At 41.4% G+C, this 23,334-nt stretch overlaps 1 pseudogene; it reads right to left on the bottom strand.

The window, feature by feature from the left end:
* Nucleotides 1-23,334, bottom strand: part of LOC120438859 — a 62,132-nt pseudogene extending 38,798 nt beyond the window's left edge.

Genomic DNA, 23,334 nt, shown 5'->3' with positions numbered 1-23,334 from the left:
GAGCGTGCCACTGAAGTAAAGGCTCTTGATCTTGCCTCTAGTGATTCATCGCTGGAAAGAGCCTTAGGAATCCACTGGCACATTGAGTCAGACACTTTCAGGTTCCATACCCGTTTGAAGGACCAACCAGAAACCAGGCGTGGTATACTATCCACTGTTGCCTCTCTTTATGACCCACTTGGGCTTATTGCTCCTTTCCTGCTAACTGGGAAAAAGGTGCTTCAAGAAATGTGTAGGCATGGTACAGGTTGGGATGACCCACTCATCAGTAAACTGCAACCAGTCTGGAGATCCTGGAAGAGTGATCTGGCAAATTTGGATAAAATCACCATACCCCGATGCTATGTACCAGCTGACTTTGGAAAGGTCACAAAGAGAGAGCTACATCACTTCTCTGATGCAAGTACGTATGGTTATGGCCAGTGCTCATATTTGAGACATGTGAATGAAAATGGAACTGTTCATTGTGCTCTGATTATGGCAAAGTCCAGAGTTGCTCCAATCAAAGCTGTGACCATCCCCAGGTTAGAACTGACTGCTGCTGTTGTATCAGTTGCAGCAAGCAATACTCTAAAGGAAGAACTGGGAATTTCAGGGATTGATGAATACTTCTGGACAGACTCCAAGGTTGTACTGGGGTCATTAACAACGAGAACACGTCGCTTCCACACATTTGTATCAAATAGGATTCAGAAAATACATCTCAGTACAACTCCTCAGCAGTGGCGATATGTTTCTACTGACAAGAATCCTGCAGACCTTGCATCGAGAGGTTCTAGTGCAAGCAAGCTTCTGACATCGAACTGGTTTACTGGACCCAAGTTCTTATGGGAGAAAGAGGTATCACCAGAGGTAGAGGTAATCCCAGAAATCCCAGTTGGGGACCCTGAAGTTAAAAGGGTTCAAGCACTAAATTTGGAATCTGCAGAACAAGTGACTCTTTCAGACCGGTTGTCAAAGTTTTCTTCATGGTGTAAGGTCAAACAAGCTGTTGCGCGACTTCTTCGCCGAGCCAAGAGTGACAAGTCAACAAGTCACAGCACAGTTCAAGAGTGAGAGGATGCACAGCGCATCATTATAAGAGATTTACAGAGACGAGTGTATCCAGATGAGATCCAGCTACTTAGTAATGGCTTACAACTTTCACGCCAGAGTAAACTGTTTCGATTGGATGCCTTTCTTGACAAAGATGGAATCCTCAAGGTGGGAGGAAGACTGAAAAATGCATCTCTCCCTGCCTCTCAGAAACATCCAATGATCATTCCAAAGGACCACCACATAGCGAGGATGATAATAGCTCATCATCATGAACAGGTTAAACACCAAGGAAGGGGTATAACCATCAACGAGATCAGATCAAATGGATACTGGATCCCAGGAATGAACAGAGCTGTTGCATCTTATGTGCATCAGTGTGTCAAATGCAGGAAACTCAGGGGATCAGTGGAGGAGCAGCGAATGGCAGACCTGCCATCTGACCGGGTGGATCCATCTCCACCTTTCACTTATTGCGGAATGGACTGTTTTGGGCCATTTTTTACAAAGCAAGGGCGTAAGGTGAATAAACGTTATGGTCTGCTTTTCACATGCCTTTGTTGTAGAGCAATTCACATTGAAATGGTGAATGATATGTCAGCAGATGCCTTCATTAATGGCCTCCGATGTTTTGTTTCCATAAGAGGAGCAGTACGACAAATAAGATGTGACCAAGGAAGCAATTTTGTTAGAGCTAAGAATGAAATGTATAATGCGCTGAAACAGATGGATGTCAATCGTCTGAGTGCATTCTTGGCTGAGAGGCAGTGCGACTTCATTATGAATGCTCCCCATTCAAGCCATGTTGGAGGTGTCTGGGAGAGACAGATCAGAACAGTAAGAAATGTACTTCGGTCCACTCTTTCACTCTCACCTGGAAGATTAGATGATGCCTGTTTGAGGACATTGTTTCTGAGGCAATGTCTATTGTGAACAGCCGTCCACTCACTGTGGATAACCTGAATGATCCAAATGGTCCAGAACCGCTGACTCCTAATCACCTACTCACTATGAAGCCCACTGGAGCCTTACCACCTCCTGGGACGTTCATCAGAGAAGACATGTATGCTCGTAAGAGATGGCGTCATATCCAGTATCTAGCAGAGCAATTCTGGAACCGCTGGAGAAGAGAGTATCTCTCTAATATTGCCACTAGACAACGTTGGCATATTCCTAGAAGGAATCTGAAAGTCGGTGACATAGTCATCGAAAGGATGGATGATCTGCCACGGAACGAGTGGAGATTAGCCAGAGTTGAAGACACAGTCGCTGATAAAGATGGGCTTGTGAGGAAAGTTAAGATTCGTCTTGGAGACCAGAAAATGAAAAGGGAGGGTCAATGTTCTGGCAAGCCATCTATTGTTGAACGGCCCATTCAGAAACTGATCTTGCTTTTAGAGGCTGTCTAAGACAACGAATATATCTTTTATTGTATGAAGACTTGTGGACATTACCTGCAGGCTCATGCATGTATAATTCTTTGTTTTTATGTAAAAGGCCTTGTGGTGAGGGTCATTTGTTTTTAAAAATCATTCGTGTTATGGTTCTCCCTTTTGTTAAAACACTCATGATTTGGTGGGAGTGTAAATGACCTTTAAACTTGGTAAATATTTTTTACGTTTGTTTGAAAGGTACCTTGGTTTTATTTTGAAATCCATGCTTTTATTTTGAAACAGGAAACTGGTGCAAAACCGTTAAAGAGCTTGTTAGTAACGGTTCTTTTAGGATATGGTAAATAGTGTGCCTTAAAGTGAAAAACATGTACATTTCCTTTGCCAATTAGTACCTGGCTGACAGTGGCACAAGGTTTGTTAATGTTTCCTTTAACGGAATAAGTTAAGTGCAATCAAAATGTCGTTTAATAGTTTATGTGTTGTTAACCTTGACCTTGACCTTTATGTGTAGTTGTCAGTTAGTGAGGTGATATAATGAATTGAGTGATGTAAATTTGATGTATATGCTATATGTGAGCAGGAGAAATTTGTTTCTTTTGATTATTAATATTGCTGGTTTGTTTTGTTCCTAGCTCTTACGGTGTCTTCACTAAATGTTTCAATAAGAACCTTTCCAATAAAACCTCTGTGAAGCATCAGTATAAGAGACCATCATTCAGCCAGGGATCCTACACACGGACACGCCGTCGGGGCTGAAAGTGGACAGCTCACAGATCCTGAAGCTGCAGGTTTCATCTGTCTCCAACCAAAACTGAGTGAACCAGCAGCAAAAGAAGATCCAAACTAAACTTTTACGTTTGATGAACATGGTCATGAATTCTCTCTGACTTTGACCTTTACTTCCTGCACAGCTCTCTCTCTCTCAGTGTACTTCAAGAACAGTTTACCTTCAAAAATCTGTTTTCTGCATTATTCACTGCTTATTACGCACCAGTCTGCTGTTGTGTTCACTGCTGTCGGCCTCCGAAAACAAAGCCTCATTTCTGCTGTTCAATACTGAAGAAATTGAAACCTTTTAAAATGCTGACAGATTACAAACTCTCAGCTGTGTCTGTAATCAAACCTCTGTAACTTTGCTTCACTTCAGCAGCATCAGCTCATGTTCACATGTTGATTCATGGTTTGCTTCAGTTTTTGATCGACTGCAGAATATTTTGAAGGTTATCTGCTATAAAAAGCCAGAAGAGGAAAATCTGCTTCATGTGTTTCTGTTTGATCCTCAGTGACTTTGACACAAAGGCCTCTGCTGTGATGATCACACCTCTGATCAAGTCTCACAGTGTCAGCTTTGTTTTTATACATATGGATATGTGCTGATAAATGATCAGAATTACAATATTTCCCACTGTCTGCTGTGTGCCGTGACCTTTGACCTGCTAAAGACAGTCAGCTGTGGATTATTCATTGTTGTGTCTGATACTTAGAACTGTGAGGAAGAACACTACACAGTTAATCAGGGTCCCCTCTCTGAATCAGGAAAGGTGGGCAGGCAGCGTGTGGGGGCGGGCCATACGTTGAGTCTCACTGTTTGAAATGTGAACATTGTTCTGCTGCAGTCAATGGACTAAACCAGAGAAGAAGAAAACAGACTTTACCATGAAGATCCTCAGTGTGGATCAGTATAATATCAGCCTGATGTCTGCAGTTTAGTGTCAGCACAACTTTCACATCATATTCATCTCAGCACAACTAAAACATGCTGACTGACCTCAGAGTTTCAAGTCCACATCCTGGACTCTCCAGGAAACCACACAGATGCTTCACTCCTGAATCCTGCAGCTTGTTGGAGCTCAGGTCCAGCTCTCTCGGATGGGAGGGGTTGGACTTCAGTGCTGCTGCCAGATAATCACAGCTGATCTTTGACAAATCACAGCCCCCCAATCTGTATAAAGAATGAAAGATGTAAGTTTATTAGACAAAGTGCTTGAAATCATTCAGTGTTTCATCATCTGTTCAGAGCTGAAGAAGGTTCAGAATGTAGAAGTTTAGAAAATGGAAACTCCAAACAGCTGAAGCCAACAGGAAGCAGCTTCAAACAAACACAACAAGAGAAAAAACTCTGAATGTTTCACATTAAAGTCGTACATTTCTCATAAAAACAGGACAAAGACTTGAAAAAGTCGTGTTTTTCCTTCCAGGAACCACAAGGCTTCACTTTTAAAGGTGAAGTGTGAAAGAAACGGACATATTTGAAGTCCAACACCTTTTTCCAGTCACATGATTAAAGCAGACAAACTACAAGCTCATTTTCATTCCAACAAGTCATCTTCTGACCCTTTATTATTATTGTTATTATTCAATATTTATGGAGGATGTTTTTAAATTAGGCTCAATTATGTGACAGACATTTCATCCCATGTCAGTTTGGCCTCATCCTGGGCCGGATTATCCAGCACACACTCTGACCACAGGCCCAGGGGCCACGCACAGCTGGGCTCCATCCAAGAGACAGGAAACAAACCAACACAATAATAAAAAGCACCATGTGATCTTCTTACATCTTCAAGACAAACACACATTCCAAACTTTCTTTCTTTTCTTTTCTTTTTAAAATAAAGCTCTGACTTGTATTATGAGTCTGTGGTCTGGGAGAGAGTCTGTAACTTTGTCTGCAAAATACAGTAAATAATGACCAATGTTGGGGAAGTAATTATATAGTTACTTCTTCAAAAACGTTACTGAGTTTTGGAAACAACAAAGTTTTTTTTGCAGCTGTTTACCTAAAAATGCAGCCAAGGCGGTTTTTTAAATAAACATTTTAAACTATTTACAGAACAATCAGCTGTTCTGCATCAAATCTGATGCCACACAAATTATTTGTGTCACTCCAAAAAATAATTTCTGTCCACTATGAGATAAAGGAGAACAACAGCCTGAAACCTGCAGGCCTGACAACAGGAGATGTATCACTCCTGTAACACCTCTAACATTCAGCAGGCGCTTGAATGTCAGTATAATATCAGCCTGATGTCTGCAGTTTAGTGTCAGCACGACTTTCACATCATATTCATCTCAGCACAACTAAAACATGTGACTGACCTCAGAGTTTCAAATCGACATCGTGGATTCTCCAGAAGAACACACAGCTGCTTCAGTCCTGAATCCTGCAGGTTGTTGCAGTCTATACTCAGGTCCAGCACTCTGGGATACGAGGGGTTGGACTTCAGTGCTACTGCCAGATAATCACAGCCGATCTCTGACAAACCACAGCTCCACAATCTGTATAAAGAATGAAAGATGTAAGTTTATTAGACAAAGTGTGAGCTTGAAATCATTCAGTGTTTCATCATCTGTTCAGAGCTGAAGAAGGTTCAGAATGTAGAAGTTTAGAAAATGGAAACTCCAAACAGCTGAAGCCAACAGGAAGCAGCTTCAAACAAACACAACAAGAGAAAAAACTCTGAATGTTTCACATTAAAGTCGTACATTTATCATAAAAACAGGACAAACAACAGGACTATGGGATAAGGTGGGATCTTCTAATCCCATACGGGAGCAGCCAGTCACTGACTAACACTGCAGAACAGAATCGTTAAAGTTTTAATTTTAATTTCAATTGAGATTTGATTTTTTTGTGCACAACAGATTTTCTGTGTATAGAGACGTGCCAGCAGTGCACAATTGTGCATGCGCGCAGCTTAGAGGGAACATTGGGCACCACCACAGTTCACATCAACAAAACTTTACTTCAGATTTGTTTTCATGTTTCGATCCAGTGATGAGAGCCGTTTCCCCCATGTCCAGTCCTTGTGCTAAGCTAGGCTAAACATGTCCAGTGCCTGTCTCTGTGCAGCTTTTAATCTGATGGTAATAAGGTAGAAATGGAGGAAGAAGAAAATGACTTCATCAATCAACATGCAGCTACCAACCCAAATGGTGAGGTGGTGGTTAGTTATTACTGTTGTTGATGATCCCCTACATTATCCTACATTCAAATATATTCTCCAGCTACAATAGTGTTTGTGTTCCTAACAGGATTTCATGAACGTGTTATTGTTCATGTCACATCTGTATGAAACAAAGAGGAAGTTTATCCTTCATGATCACAAACTGTTCCAGCAGGTAAACCTGAGATCTGTGTGGAGCAGCTGACCTGTACGATGTGCTCAACACAAACATTATTTACCATCAGTTACTGTGTGACTGAACCACGTGGGTGTATGAAACATGGCTTTTAGTTTTAATAGCACATGGCAACATTCAGACGTGAATCTCTACAGTAACACTTTGATTTGTTACAGTGAGGAGACTGTTGAAGGGAACGATGAGGGGAAACTGTAACAGCAGCAACAGAAACCAGGAGACAAAGCTGAGGTCTGGGTTCCTCTATGCTGCACACAGCCTCCTGCTGCTGGACTTTAGTAAACACATAAATATCTCCAAGTACACTTACTTCAGAAAGTCTATTAAACTCATTACAAGTTTACTTCAGCTTTAAATGACTCACAACATCAGCACACATGAGTAAACACAGTAACTCACACAGCTACTGTTCAAGTTTAGTCATCTTTAATACAAATATACCTCATTATTATGAATCTCACAGCTACCTGCTCATTGAACTGAGCAATAATTCTGTTTTACCAAATTAAAACAAAATATGTGACTGTAAAAAAATCTTAATTAAGTAATTAAGAATCTCCTAAGCAATCCAAAGATAAGGAAAAGTTCACCTGCCAATTCTATAAAGCTTGGTTGTTTATACAATAATATTTAATGATCAGCAGTGGGGATGTTTGGATCCTGACCTGAGAGTTTCCAGTGTACAATGTGGACTCTGCAGTGCAGCAGACAGAAGCTTCACTCCTGAATCCTGCAGGTCGTTGTTACTCAGGTCCAGCTCTTTCAGACTAGAGGACTGGGAGCTGAGGACTGAGGACAGAGCATCACAGCTTCTCTCTGAGAGGTTACAGCCACTCAGTCTGGAAGAAAACAAACAAACAAATTAATTAAATCAGTCAAATGAAACATTTTTTAATGCCAGCATGCAATACAATTATTGGTTAACTAAATAGCTTCATTAAAACACAACTCTTCTTCTATATGAGCAGTTACTCCTTGTAAGCTCCATGTGCTCCACCTTCTGAGTCAGAAGACATGAAAACAAACTGTAAATCTAGTAGAAACATGATTGGAAATCTTCTCAGATCCATTTGTACATTTAGAGCCTGATACTGAAATATAGCAGAATGGACATTCACAGCAGCAAAGGGTTCTTGCTGATCTGAGCTGGCTTGGTCCTGGCTTATTGAAGATTAAAGAAAGCAGAATCAGCTGTTCAAAACCCCACCAGGCTGCCCGCTGTGACTGAAACAATGGGACGGGTCGTGACTTCTCAAAATGGGCTCTTTGAACGCAGCACAGATAAGATCTTGAAGAAGCTCATGGCGGTCGTGAGTTCTCAGACTTTGCTCTTTGAGCGCAAAACTGCTAACCTCTCGGAGAAGCTCGCGGCTCTCCAACGGGAGATTGAGAGACGAGTGACGGACTGTTAGATCAGCTGTGACATGCAGTTGTTGGCACCAAAGAAAAGCACCATCATTTCATGCGGCTAACATACCGGCGCCAGCTGTGGTCTCAAGGCTGGAGCTGAACATAACAAGTCTCACCCTGATACCAGACGGTGTTTAGACTGTTCCTTCCACCCTAAGCATGCTTATCCCCTCCCGGTGCAGACGGTGGGTCGAGGGGACCAGCGCAAATGCTGCAGGCCTGGATGCGCTGTCTACACCGGCTGTCTCTCACCTGTTACCCATCCCTGTTGCTTGTCATGTGTTTCTATGGCGTATTAAGAGTTTTCATGTGCTCTGCGCTGAGGTCATTTTTTTCTGTTCTCAAACTGATCTCCCTGTTGGAGCTCAGTCTGGGCGGAGTTCTTTTTTCTCCTCATCTTTCCTCATGTTGTGCATTTTCTGCTGTTCAGTTCCGGGTCGCTGCTCTAGCGGCTGACCGGCCAGCTACCTGGCCTGACCTGTCTCCCCAATGTGATGTTTGTGTATTGTATGTACGGTTGGCAAGGTCAGTATCCTAATTGCCCCTTGAAAATAAATACAGTGTTCTGAATCTGAAAAGATTACAGAAGACGACTCTGTTCAGTAAATATTACGCTCATGCTGTCAAGAAACACCAAAGGTAGGTAAAACTCTGGTTGTTGCAGTTCCAGTATGACATGCTTTGTACTGCTCTGCTGCAGTTTGTGACACCTGGTGGATGAGCTGTGAAGGATGATGAAACAAACACTTCACTCAATGTTTTTCTTCTAAACTGGATGTAATTTTGGCAGCCGAGAGTTTTTCACAATCTGTCCCAGCTGCAAATAGGAACACAACAAATAACTAACTTTACCCACTTGGATCCTTATCATTCAAGATTGTGAAAAGATTCTCTACTCAGAGAATACTGGTGATTTTAGATGAGAGAGATGGAAGATGATGAAGGGGAAGAGTTTTCAGAACCCGAGGCCTTTTGTCTTCACTGTATAGGACAGAGAAGACAGGAAGTGAGGAGAACACAGGAAATGGTCTTGGGCAGACTCAAACCAGGCCCTGGAATCACGACTCTAACCTTCAGTACATCGGTCACCTGCTCAGCCAGGTAAGCTACAGCAGTCAGCAGTGTGTGAGTTAATTTGAAGACAATGATGACTATAAGTCAGGTAAAAAAAAACTTATCATCAACCAACAAGGGGGAAACAGTGAGCTTGAATGACCAAGCTTTGACCAAGGGTGGCTCACTCCTCGGTCTTCTTGCCCAAGGAGTGAACCACCCTGCATGGCTGTCAATGTGGTGCAACCAAGGCCATCATACAGTACAGGCCATCCAAGCTGATTTTTAACTTTTGTCCCAGATACCACCTTAAAAATCATCTAGATTAGGATATGTTGGCTGATCTGAATTGTTCTAGATCCAGTCACAACAAACAGAGCTGTTGTGTGTCCAAGGTGAACAGGAAGAACATATACATGCATGAAGTCAATAAAGTCAGAAGGTTTGCTTTAGACTGTGCTGCAGTTTATCATCAAACAGGCACCATGCTGCCAATAAATGGCATCAAGTCTGACTTTAGTTTTTTCTTTTTTTTTAATCAAGATTAAATTTTATAGCAACCACAGCAGAGATGACCAGGGAAGGTGTGCTTGAGGGGATAAAGCAGCTGGTTTCAGACTGAAGATGAACTGAGGTGCTGCACCCAAGTCTGCAGGTTCAGGGAGGGACAAACATCTGCTGCAGCCAGACTGGAGTGAGAGGAGAGAGCAGGCCAACAACAACAAAGGAACAACAAACACACTGTGGAGGACCGAAGCAGAGATTAAAGTGGAACTAAGGATGTTTCTCTGGCTGCCATCATTCACTGAGTAATTCAAATGCTTTAATGCAGGACCCACCATGCATGTAAAAGCAAGTGTTTCACCAACATTTGTGACTAAAAATAGACCTGCAGTAGAAATGTATCTAGGAGCATGCATGTGAATATAAAGTATCACAACATCAGGCACATGCAGCCTAAGTGTTTAAACAAAGACTGATAACATAACAGCAGCAGTGATGTCAGAGTTTATGGTGGATTCAGCGTCTCGAGTGCACCGAGTTCTGGAGGCGTCAAAGAGGTTACAGTTGTATTGGAGAAATCCCAAAACTTTACAAATTCACACAAAGAAAGCCTGGTGAAATAAATTACTGACACAGTTGGATGTTAAAGTAAAGACATGAGTACAAATGTACTCACAGAGCTTTGTTGGAGGCTTTGACCACTGGCAGCAGCCTCAGAAGAGCCTCCTCTGAAGCAGAGTATTTCTGCAGGTCAAACTCATCCAGATCTTTTTCTGATGACAGTAAGATGAAGACCAGAGCTGACCACTGAGCAGGAGACAGTTTATCTGTGGAGAGACTTCCTGATCTCAGGGACTGTTGGATCTCCTCCAGTAGAGAACGATCATTCAGTTCATTCAGACAGTGGATCAGATTGATGCTTTTCTCTGCAGACAGATTCTCACTGAGCTTCTTCTTGATGTACTGAACTGTTTCCTGATTGGTCAGTGAGCTACTTCCTGTCTGTGTCAGCAGACCTCGTAGGAGAGTCTGATTGGTCTGCAGTGAAAGACCCAGGAGGAAGCGGAGGAACAAGTCCAGGTGTCCATTTGGACTCTGTAAGGCCTTGTTCACAGCACTCTGGTGGAGAGATTGGAGTTTTAGTTTGTTAAATAATTTAGACCATGTAGACGTTGTTTGTCGTTGTTCCAGCAGATTGAGTCCAGAGTTGATGAAGGTCAGATGGACATGAAGAGCAGCCAGAAACTCCTGAACACTCAGATGGATGAAGCAGAACACCTTGTCCTGGTACAGTCCTCTCTCCTCTTTAAAGATCTGTGTGAACACTCCTGAGTACACTGAGGCTGCTCTGATATCGATGCCACACTCTGTCAGGTCTGATTCATAGAAGATCAGGTTTCCTTTCTGCAGCTGATCAAAAGCCAGTTTTCCCAGTGACTCCATCATCTCCCTGCTCTCTGGACTCCAGTGTGGATCTGTCTCAGCTCCTCCATCATACTTGACCTTCTTCACTTTGGCCTGAACCACCAGGAAGTGGATGTACATCTCAGTCAGGGTGTTGGGCAGCTGTCCTCCCTCTCTGGTTTCCAGCACATCCTCCAGAACTGTAGCAGTGATCCAGCAGAAGATTGGGATGTGGCACATGATGTGGAGGCTTCGAGCTTTCTTGATGTGGGAGATGATCCTGCTGGCCTGCTCCTCATCTCTGAATCTCTTCCTGAAGTACTCCTCCTTCTGTGGGTCAGTGAACCCTCTGACCTCTGTCACCATGTCGACACAGTCAGGAGGGATCTGATTGGCTGCTGCAGGTCGTGTGGTTATCCAGAGGCGAGCAGAGGGAAGCAGTTTCCCCCTGATGAGGTTTATCAGCAGCACATCCACTGAGGTGGACTTTCTAGGGTCAGTCAGGATTGTAGTTTTGTGGAAGTCCAGAGGAAGTCGACACTCATCCAGACCATCAAAGATGAACACAACCTGGAAGTCTTCAAAGCTGCAGATTCCTGCTTCTTTGGTTTCAGTAAAGAAGTGATGAACAAGTCCCACCAAGCTGAACTTTTCCTCTTTCAGCACATTCAGCTCTCTGAAAGTGAATGGAAATATGAACTGGATGTCCTGGTTGGCTTTGTCTTCAGCCCAGTCCAGGCTGTATTTCTGTGTTAAGACTGTTTTCCCAATGCCAGCCACTCCCTTTGTCAGCACTGTTCTGATTGGTTCGTCTCTCTTCCAGGTGAGGCTTTAAAGATGTCTTCTTGTCTGATGGTTGTTTCTGGTCTGTCTGGTTTCCTGGATGCTGTTTCAATCTGTCTGACCTCATGTTCATCATTGACCTCTGCAGTCCCTCCCTCTGTGATGTAGAGCTCTGTGTAGATCTGATTCAGAAGGGTTGGGCTTCCTGCTTTAGCGATGCCCTCAAACACACACTGGAACTTCTTCTTCAGAGCAGATTTAAGGTTACGAGGACAAACTGCAGCTTGAAGTTCTGAATGAGAAGAAAAATAAACACTCAATTCCAAAAAGAACTAATCTTTAAAACATGTTGCTCCATCTTCCATCTCTGGAAAATGTTCATTTATCCAGCAGCTTAAATCTTTAGATAAATCCTCTTACTGCTCTGCAGACGGTCAGCCAGCTCCTCCTGCTTCATTCTCCTCAGGAAGTCCACTGTGATCTTCACAAATGCCTCTCTGCTGCTGCTCCTCTGACTCTCTAAGCATTCTGGGTAACCTGGACTCAGAACCTTCTGGATCTTCTTCAGCTCGTTCTTCACAAAAGTGATGATGTTGTCCTCCAGCAGCTGGAACAGAATATTTATGAATGAGCCAATCAGACTGAAATCATGGAGCCAAACATCAGATCCATGTTGGACACACTGACACTGGTCTACAAAGAGCAGCATGGAGATGACTGTGGACAGAACAGATGTAACAGTAGTTGTTGTTCATGTACAGACCATAAATATGGAGTCCAGCTGTGTTTGATGCTGCTGGGCAGACTGACCACTGGGAACCTCTGAGCTCTGCTGGTCCACTCTGTGGAGGAACCATGAAGGATTAGATCAACACAGGATAAAGATCCAGGAGTTTCTGCTTAAATAACTTCAGCTGAATCAAGTCTGTCAAGTTTTAGACTCTCAGATTGTGAAGATATATTTTCTGTTTTCTATGAACTTTCTTTCATCAGTGATGGAAGTGATGATGTTGCAGAAGCTCAGAGGAAACTTTGAGACTTCATCAAACTGATAAATTCACTCACTGAAGGTAAAACTGTGATGAACCATCAACTAATGCTCTCAGGAGGTCAAAGGTCCCTGAATGTAACTGTGCAGTAGATTCATCGAGTGTTTGAAACCTGACGACTTCCATATGTTTTCATTCTAACACAAGAAGTCCTTTTCTCATTGGTTTGATTTTTCATTTGAGTTTCCTGAGTCTCGTATTTGGAGTCGAGTCTAATCAATGATCTGACAGAAGAACATTAAACAGGATTTACCAGTGCTGTCAAAATGAACATGTAGGGTTGGGTGAGGGGGTTCATCTGTTATCATGATTAACATGATAAAAATCTTTAACACGACACATCTGGAGCGCAGAACGACTCAAAATCCCTGAAATGTTTCTATCAACGCACTTGGGCAGTTTGTCCGAGTAGAGTTACCTTTTGCACACGTGCAGATGTGCAGCACATCTGTTAGTGACGGGCAGCTGAACCAATCAGCTCAATATGGAAGATGATAAACACACACTGACCTCTCGATGGAAAGTTTGAGTATTAAAAAAATAACAAGACGGACCAGCCGACCAACATGAAGCATTCTGCACGTTGTGACTGAAGGAATTTTCTTTTCACCGAAGCTTCCAGCTTAAAATATCACAATAATGCAAAAGCACTGATGACACAACTGCCAAGTGGACAAACTGCAGACCTGTTAATATTGTTAATAACAGAGTTTTGGTTCCTGGTGTCAAAGACGTGAAGAAGAGTGACAGAGTGTGTTAGACTGCTGCAGGATCAGTGCCACCTCCACACACTTGTGAAGGAAATGATTGTTTTACAGATGGGCTCAGACTCAGGATCAGCTGAGGAGTTTGTGTCTGACAGAATCACAGTGTACAGAGCAGAGCCATCATTAGCATGCAGGACTGTGCCTGGGGGTCATTCAGGAGGTTAATCAATGTTTACACGTTCAATAAACATGTTAAGTGTGTAAATTTGCCCTTTTCTCTCCAGTCTGTTTGCTCATGAAATGAAATTTGATTAGTTTACATTAAAGATGATATTTAATCGTGATTAATCCAAATTAATCCACAGTAACCCTGTGATGAGTCTGATTAAACATGTTCATTAACAGCAGTAATATAGATTATATATTATTATATATTAGTGCATACTTACCTTTTAGTATATATGTTTGTTACAAAGTTGTATTTACAGGAGAGAAGCTGAGTTAAAGACTGAAAACTATTCAAATTCTCTTTGAATTGAAGCGTTTAACATTCTTTGTGTTTATTCTGCATTTACGTCATTATATGGTGTAAACGTCTGTTACAGGCTTAAATATAAAGTTGGAAACATGTAATTGCAGCTATTGATCAAGTAATTGTGATTAATCACGATTAATGACAGAAAATTGTGTCATTAATGAGTCATTTTTTCATCTACTGACAGCACTAGTGTTTCCTCTGGTGCCTCCAACTGTTTTACGCCCTTTCAACACCTTCGTGGTCAAAAACGTACACGCACAAAATCTACAATAAAATCCTCGTGCAGCAATAGGACAGACACACAATCCATTTATCTCTTTGTCTCAAACACACACACAGACACACACACAGACACACACACACACACAGACACACACACACACACACACACACAGACACACACACACACACACACACACACACACACACACACACGTGTATTCAAAACCTCGATTTGTTCATATTTCATTTGTTGTGTTTTTATCTTCAGCGTTTTCAGTGTTGGTGCATTTACACCAAAAATGTTTCCATTGATGAATCAGATTGATTTGAATGTGTTTCATCCATACAAATCACTCCCTGGTGGTCACATGACTTTATAACATAACAGGAGTCATGTGACAAGAGTTTCATGCTGTGGCCTAAAATGTCAAAATGGTTGAATGTGGTGGAGTAAAAATGTGAGATATCAACTACTTTTCTTCAATATGAAATGTTTGCAGGACCTGACAGGAAGTGGACGGACGCTCTGATCACTTCCTGTTTGCTGAAGTGGATTATCAGTTGTTTAGAAACCAAAGGCTTGTTTTAAAAGACAGTTTAAATGGGACTGAGGGAATGACGTGTTTGTAGCAGAACAACATCAAGCAGTTTAATCAAAGAGTTCATGTTACTAACAGCTCACCTCTCTGCAGCAGACACAGGCTGGACTTTAAAATTAATGAGGCCACCTTTAGACCGGTCACTGTGTAAGGACACAGAGCTGGGTGGAGGTCCAGGCTGGTTCCTGTGAATAATGATGGAGCAGTGAGTGCTGAGCTGTGACATGGAGAAGAGTCATGGACAGTTAGAGATGGTCATCTCACCTCTGAGCTTTGGTCTGGCTCTCATGTTCCCCACACAGAGTGCTTTTAGAGGGAGGGACTCCCTCCTCTCTGTCCTCACACTGATCCATGCTGCTTACATCAGCTCACACACACTTTCTACCTGCAGAGGAAACACAAATCATTCATGTGCACATCGACTGAAATCCTCCTTTCATTATGTGTGCTGTCCAAATATCAGCTGCTTCTTTCCTGCTTCATCTCAGTGTCAGCTGAGAGAATGACAAACCCACTATGTGTCAACATTTGATGGATGATGACACAGAAATGTGAAATTATATTGACCTAAATCTGTCCTGATGATAAAGAGAAGCTTTGATGAGTTGTGACTCTCTGAGGTGTTACTAGGATGTAGAAACACTGGAGCCCTGACATCTTTGCTACTTTCACTTGATAACAGCAGCTGTTTAAAGTTACTGAGTGTGTTTGACAGTAAAGTGAATGTAAATGTGAGACACTGTGTGCTCACAGCTAAAGGCTGCAGTCAGCTGTGTTAGAGCGTCTTTCACACAATGATCCTTTAATAAACACTCAGAGCTCCATGTTGATGAAGCGGTCATGTGTGAGGTCGTGTTCTGACATGTTGACAGTTTGACTTCAGCTTTTACTGAAGAAAATCCACAGAAGGCTGAAAGTGAAGCATCACTTCCTGTTTGAGCCAACAGTCTGTTTACATGTCATGTCCAAGTTACAGCTGGAATAAATGATCATTTGCAAAGTCTGCTGCTCTTTCTGTAACCATCTGACCATCAACTAACTCTGCTGTTGTTGCTGCTCTCATTCACAAAGTGCTCAATGACATTTTTAACTTGTGTCTCTAAGAGCTCTTAGCGTTAGCTTAGCGTTAGCTTAGCGTTAGCATGCTGTGTGGCTAGCTTAGCGTCAGAGCTCTGCAGGTGTGTCTTGTGTAAATATTAATCACAGTGACAGTAAAGGAGGTAAAGGTGAGAAAAACACTGCAGCTGAGCTGTGACGTCATCACGTACGCTGCGTCCTCTGTGGGCTCTGAGTGAACTCACAAAGTACAAACTACAAGTACACAAACATGAACGTAGCTCTGAGTGAGGACACACTCGGCCTCGTTGGTCCAGCTGTGAGTCCGTTACCGTGAACTATGGAGCGGCAGATTTGTGCTGAACTAAGCTGCACACAGCTGATGTTAGCCAGGAAACATTACACACTGACTTTAATGGAGAGACCGGAAATACAAACACACACAGTTTGTTGTGTGAAGAACTCAAACATGAACAAACAGTAAAGTTCCTAAAGACAAACTGTTAAAGGAGGAAACAAAGCAAACTCACAGTTTCTTCACACCAACAACAACAAGCTCCACTGCACGAAGTTCAGAAAGCGAAAGTAAACTGAGCAGGAAGGAAACACCCAGAGAGGCGTTTGAGGACACTCGGGAGCAATGGCGTGTCCAGCGGGGTGGCCTGTGCCACCTCCCCCAACCAGACTGGCCACCCCAGGTGCCACCCCGAAGCTAAAACAATAAAATTATGGGCAGAAATCTGTGCCATCAGAAACTGAATTTGAATAAGTTAAATTTGAATTTGAATTACTCGGATTGAATCTGAATTGTAACTTGAATGAAAGCTTTTGAAAACTGAATTTGAATTAGTCTAATTTGAAATTGAATTTATGGTTTGAAAATGAATTGATTTGCTTTGAAACTGCATTTTATCCTTTAAAAATTCAGCTCTCGAATAATTTCAGATTCACTCTCACCATTCAGTTTCAGTTCTACAATTCAATTTCAGTTCCAAAATTCAGTTTTTGGGACTTACATCCGGTTCGGTTCAAGCGCAGATTAATAGAACTACAGACTGATAGCGTTACTGACGGAATCTACAGCGTCTTGAGCTGAATTAAGACTTCAGAAGTCATTCGTCATGTCGAATGACCAGCGGATAAACTCTCAGGTTGGTAATAAATGTATTACATGTATAAGAACAAGCGTCATGTTAACAATTGATAGCCGTACAGTAACCTTTATGCTTATTGTAGCTGCTAGCTAAAAACGCTAATTTAGCGTAGTTTGCCCTAAATTCAGCTTTAACAAACAAATATGATCGACTGTTTCTAGTAGAATTCCAAAGTTGTCATCTTGTACCCTGTCAGAGCCCTGTATGCTTGCAGAGACCCCTACAGTAGGGAAACATGCAAAACAGTGTCCAAACCTTTGTATTTGAGCTTTATTTATGTCTTACAGAGCATCCCAACTCTTTAGCTAACTTAATAACTTTAGCTAAAGTGAATAGTTAGTCTAATTCATTAGTGCAGCATTACTGGATCACCTCTGTTTGAAGTGATATAATATGATATACAACTATCACTGTGTTTAACTACCATAATAATTCTTAGGGTACTGAGTGCATGCTTAATTAGTTTTTTTTTTTTTAAACATACTGCTCCATTGCTATGTTTGACAGGCTGAAGTTGTCAGGTGACCTCCTAAATCGACCATCTTTTACAGGTGTTTTGTGCCAGAAATGGAGTGTCCACTGAAGACTGAAGATACTGAATCTCTACGCCGTGCCATTGATCCCTCCTGTGCCTTCATCTAGACAAGAGACATTAACTTAACCACTCTCACATGCTCTGTACCTACATCACCTTCCCTGACAGTCGTAGCTTGGCTCATCTGAGGGTGAAATTATAAGAATGTGTTATTTTGCAAAGTGCTCTCTAGGGTTCCTAAATAAAATATGGCATTGAGGTCATTTCTTTTGAATTAATCCTTCTTCTGAAATATAAGAACCTCTCCTGGTTTAAATGGCACTTTCTGTTCCTTACTTTCTGTTCCACTCCCAACCCCAAATAGATGCTGACACAGTAACATGGAAGAGGAAAGAAGTTGGAAAGGACTACTATAAATAAACCTAATGCCTAACAATGAAAAATGTAAAATAAGAAAAATAATAATAAAAAGATAAAAGATGAAGTAACAAGTTTTTGTTTTTTTTTATTCCAAATGATCATCCAGATGTCTGTGACATGTGATGACAAACACCATAATGGAAGGCCTTAGTCATCACATTCTTAAACTCATCATATATTTTTGCATATGCTGAACAGGCAGTCAGACATGCTGTAACTGTGGGGTAGAAAACTGCATAAACACCATACGGCAGGGGTCTCAAACTCCAGTCCTCGAGGGCATGGAAAAGTTGCATGAAACCGCCCCTCGAGGACTGGAGTTTGAGACCCCTGTCATATTCCATATGACAGGTGTGGTTGAACTTCATGAAGACTCTGAAGTTTCTCTTCTCTTCTGGCAGGACAGGAATGTGGCCTTGTCCTGTGAGCCACCGTAAGGATGTACTTAGAGTAGAACTGGAGTGTCACCGGCCTCAGGCTCTTCACCTTTTCAAAGACAAAGCAGTCATTTAGATAAAATATTAGATATTGTTTACCTGTAAATGCACAAAGAGAATTCAGAAATGTAATTATTGTCAAGAGTGAACAAGTACTGATAGTGTAATCTACAGCTGTGGCCAAACGTTTAGAGAATGAGAAGTGTTGTTTGTTTATTTACAAAGTTTGCTGTTTCAGTGATAGTTGTATATCATATTATATCACTTCAAACAGAGGTGATCCAGTAATGCTGCACTAATGAATAAGACTAACTATTCACTTTAGCTAAAGTTATTAAGTTCGCTAAAGAGTTGGGATGCTGTGTAAGACATAAATAAAGCTCAAATACAAAGGTTTGGACAGCGTTTTGCATGTTTCCCTACTGTAGGGGTCTCTGCAAGCATACAGGGCTCTGACAGGGTACAAGATGACAACTTTGGAATTCTACTAGAAACAGTCGATCATATTTGTTTGTTAAAGCTGAATTTAGGGCAAACTACGCTAAATTAGCGTTTTTAGCTAGCAGCTACAATAAGCATAAAGGTTACTGTACGGCTATCAATTGTTAACATGACGCTTGTTCTTATACATGTAATACATTTATTACCAACCTGAGAGTTTATCCGCTGGTCATTCGACATGACGAATGACTTCTGAAGTCTTAATTCAGCTCAAGACGCTGTAGATTCCGTCAGTAACGCTATCAGTCTGTAGTTCTATTAATCTGCGCTTGAACCGAACCGGATGTAAGTCCCAAAAACTGAATTTTGGAACTGAAATTGAATTGTAGAACTGAAACTGAATGGTGAGAGTGAATCTGAAATTATTCGAGAGCTGAATTTTTAAAGGATAAAATGCAGTTTCAAAGCAAATCAATTCATTTTCAAACCATAAATTCAATTTCAAATTAGACTAATTCAAATTCAGTTTTCAAAAGCTTTCATTCAAGTTACAATTCAGATTCAATCCGAGTAATTCAAATTCAAATTTAACTTATTCAAATTCAGTTTCTGATGGCACAGATTTCTGCCCATATAAAATTCACTCAAATATCAAATGTACGATTATGTTTTCACAGTGCAGCTCAGATATCCGAGTGTAAGTGAATGCAGCATCGGCTTCTGCACTATGAGTCTACCTGCAGCCTACCTGGGTCAGATATAAACCAAGTTTAGGTGGAGTTTATTTTCATTGTGCTGACTTTTTACCGTCAGTTACAATCTGACGTAAGTTACTGCGTACTAGCTAGCATGACAGAGTGCTATGATGTTACTGATAGTGAACTTAATTTTATTCATAAGGTTAGTTAGTAGAGTTGCCAACGGCTCCTTAAAATGGAATGGTCCCTCATTCAGAGAAAATATTACGTCTTTTGTATTGAGCTGAGAAGGGACACAGTTTGTCCCGGACTTTAGCTAGAATGGAAAAAGACACAAAGCTGGATTTATTCTGTCTTTGCTGCACAGCTGTTTCTTCTCTCATTCTCTCCCCCTCCCTCTCCTGTTTCTACTTCAATCATGAAACTGATCAATGATCAGCTGATCATCTCTCTTGTTTGTTTATCTTGAAGGGAAGTTATGAACTGTTTCTGAGAGACAAATAACACTAGGATCCTTTTCTATGTAGCTGACAGCTGGTAACTGTGCAGGGGTGGGTCTAGCAAAGCTTTGCCAGGGGGCCAGGTAGGGCATTAACAGGAAAAGGGGGGCACAAAAAATACTTTTCTTTCTTATTCTCATTTAAAATGTCTAGCTTTTAATAAAAAAATTATCTGAATCTTGCGAACAAAGTTTTTATCTGATGTAAAATGTATAAGGCAGCATAGAAAGTATTTACTTGCTTTCAGGTTTCATTCAAATGTTAGTCTTTTCATTTGTTTCCCACTTTTTTCCTGTTTCAAAATCAAACACCAGCTTGTGAGAAGATTATGTTCTTTTTTAACAGGCAGATAAAGTTTTGCATTGGCTAATTTGCCAATTGTATGTTAAAAATGTTCGTATTTTAATATTCAAAAATGTTTTTGCCCAAAACATATGTGCACTATATGTCAGTAAAAATACTATGCAAATATTGCTGTCCTTGAATGCTGAATAAACACTGACAAAGGACTGATTGTATCTCTTGTACTTTATCAACACAGTATCTAAAAACTTTGCACCGTAGTGGTTAAAATCTAATTCTAATAAGAGTTAAAAGTGCATTGTGTTGTTAGGTTTATAGGGTTATTGAATTATGGTTAACGGTTGGTAGAATTTTTTTTTAACATTATCTGTCAATTACATCTGCCACCCTTCTCCAAATCTGTGCCCCTATCTGGCCCCCCCAACAAACATTTTCTAGACACGCCACTGCCCCCCCCCCAGGAACCACCCGTCCTAAAACTTCCCCCTTTCTAAACAACTAAATACCATGTTGCCATATAATTTTTTGATTGGTAGATATGGTACATTTTTCCACCAATAGGAAAGGATGGGGTGTTTTGGTGTTGTTTTTGCTCACAGGCTTTTGAGCGTTTTCCTTATAAAATGCTGTTTTTACCGTTTCTTCCTGCAGTAAATATAAACAATGATGGTATTCAGGAAGAAAACCAAACATTGCAGATATTTTTATCATTACTCTGGTTTTACGTGGCCTATCAACACAATTTAAAAACTGGTATAAAGTCCACACTTTTTCCGTCAGTTGTTCCGTCTGTCCTGCTCACATCTCCAATGGTTGTACACGTTGTCATTAACGTGGCTTCACTCCACATCAGCCACGCCGCTTTGCTAAAACACCGGTGTCGGCACATAAGGACGCTGTCATAGCCTGTCAGCGACGGTGATTAGCTGCGTAGATACGAATGTGAATCGCATCATTGGCTGGAGCAGCCAGTCACTGCTCACTTACTGACTCACACTGCAAAACAGATTCAATTGTTAACGTATTTATTTTAATTTCAATTCAGGTTAAATTTATTTTTTTGTGTGTAACACAGATTTTCTGTGTGCAGAGACCGTGCCAGCGTTGTGCGATTGCACACGCAAGCAGCTTAGAGCGAACATGGCTCCCATTGTGTTGAAGGAGTCCAAGTTCATTCAGTCAAGTTCCAAGGCCACTATTACAAGGCAAGTTCGAACATCTTGGAATTTCACAGTTTACATGGTATAACAAATATATGTGACAGGCAAAAACTAGTAAACACTTTAAGCAGTTACAAGAATTAACAAATGAATATCCAACAAAAGGGAATAGAAATACATTGTACTGCAAATACTTTGGTTTATTCTTTGTATGACTTGAAAATCAGGCTTTAGGGAAAACTAAATGACATGTTTCTATCATCAATTGCATGAAGTAAACACACAAGCACTTGCATACACATTTAAGACATGAGACACGCTAATTCCATCTCTTAAAATGTGTCTATAGGTGAGACGCTTTGCGTTGATTGGTGCTGCTGGACCACACTGGAGGTGCGAGTCCGCCGTGTAATGGCTTATGCCATCACAAATGAACTGGCCTCAGTACTAAACTGGGCAGGGAAAAAAAAACGAAGGACCAGACGAAGCAAAAAAGGGCATTTAAAGAGACAGCGCTGTGCAGAGGCATATTTGGTAAGTTTTACCGTTTATTGTAGTTTTATGAGCCTAAAGTGAAAAATAAAGGGATCGATTGATGTGCTGGGTGCGTTTCACATGTCCTATGTCCGGTTTTTGCTATATTACTTTGTCTTTTTTAATAACAAGACTTTCATGTCCGGTTAATCTGGAGATGGAGTCTTTGGTCTTCAGCTTGTTTAGTCCTCGGGTTGTACACTTTGTACAGCCCGAGGACCCCATGTTTTCTTTTGTTTAAAGGATACACGGCACACCATGCTAAGACTTATCACTTTTTCCACTCATAGCTCTTTGGGAATCAAATGCAGCAGTTTACTGATTTCCGCCTGGTGACTTTCATGTTTATCAGCCTAGGAGTTTACATACTTTCTCCCTGCTGAAGACAATTAACAAGAGCTTATTCGTGTGCTCTAATTCACTTTTTTTGTTTGTTTGTGTGTGTGTGTGTGTGTCTATTTTTGTCCTAGATGGCCTGGCGCAGCAGGTAGGGGCGAACTCTATGTCAGAGTTGGTCTTTGCTCAAGCAGTCCAGAAATGGCTCTGATACGCTCCCGATCGTACGGGTGGCGCAGGACGCACGTCATCCGTCCCCATCCCGGAGTAAATAATAAAAAGTGACGTGAAACATAGAAATGTAAATAGGAAACTTTGTCTTTTAATAAAGTATTTTGCAAATGATACAGGTCTATTGACCTTTTTTGTTTTTTGAGGGGTTTTTTTTCAATAAAAAGCAACTGTGCGAAAGAGGTGGAAAATCAACACCATAGCTCAACAGTGTTTCAATATCAGAACCTGACATTGTTTCAGTGTCAACAGTGTTAGAAAATATAATGTTGAATCAATGTCAGGTTTCAACATTGATTCAACATCAAAACCTGACGTTGTTTCAATATTAAAAAAGGTGCAAGAGTGACGTTAGGTCAACGTCAGATCTAAACGTTGATTCAATGACGTCGCCTGATATTGACTCAACATTGTTTCAATGTTTCCTTGCTATCTGGGAAGTCAGTCAGTCACCACCATCTTTCTCTTCTTCCTGCGCACTAAAACCACCAAAGTCCTCTTCTCCAGTGTCGGATACGAACAGGCTCAGGATGGCTTCGTCATCCACTCTCAGCTTCTTTCCTTCGTTGTCACTTTCAAAACCAAAGAAATCCTCGTTGTCAGAGTCGAACACCCTCAGAAGGGCCGTGGCGGTGTCCTCCTCTCCATCATGCAGCAGTCCAGCCCTTCGAAATCCGTTGGTGATCAT

This window comes from Oreochromis aureus, linkage group 3 (genome assembly GCF_013358895.1).
Source record: "Oreochromis aureus strain Israel breed Guangdong linkage group 3, ZZ_aureus, whole genome shotgun sequence".
NCBI lineage: Eukaryota > Metazoa > Chordata > Actinopteri > Cichliformes > Cichlidae > Oreochromis > Oreochromis aureus.
Note: the sequence above shows the minus strand (reverse complement) of the source record. Positions and strands in the feature narration are given on the sequence as shown.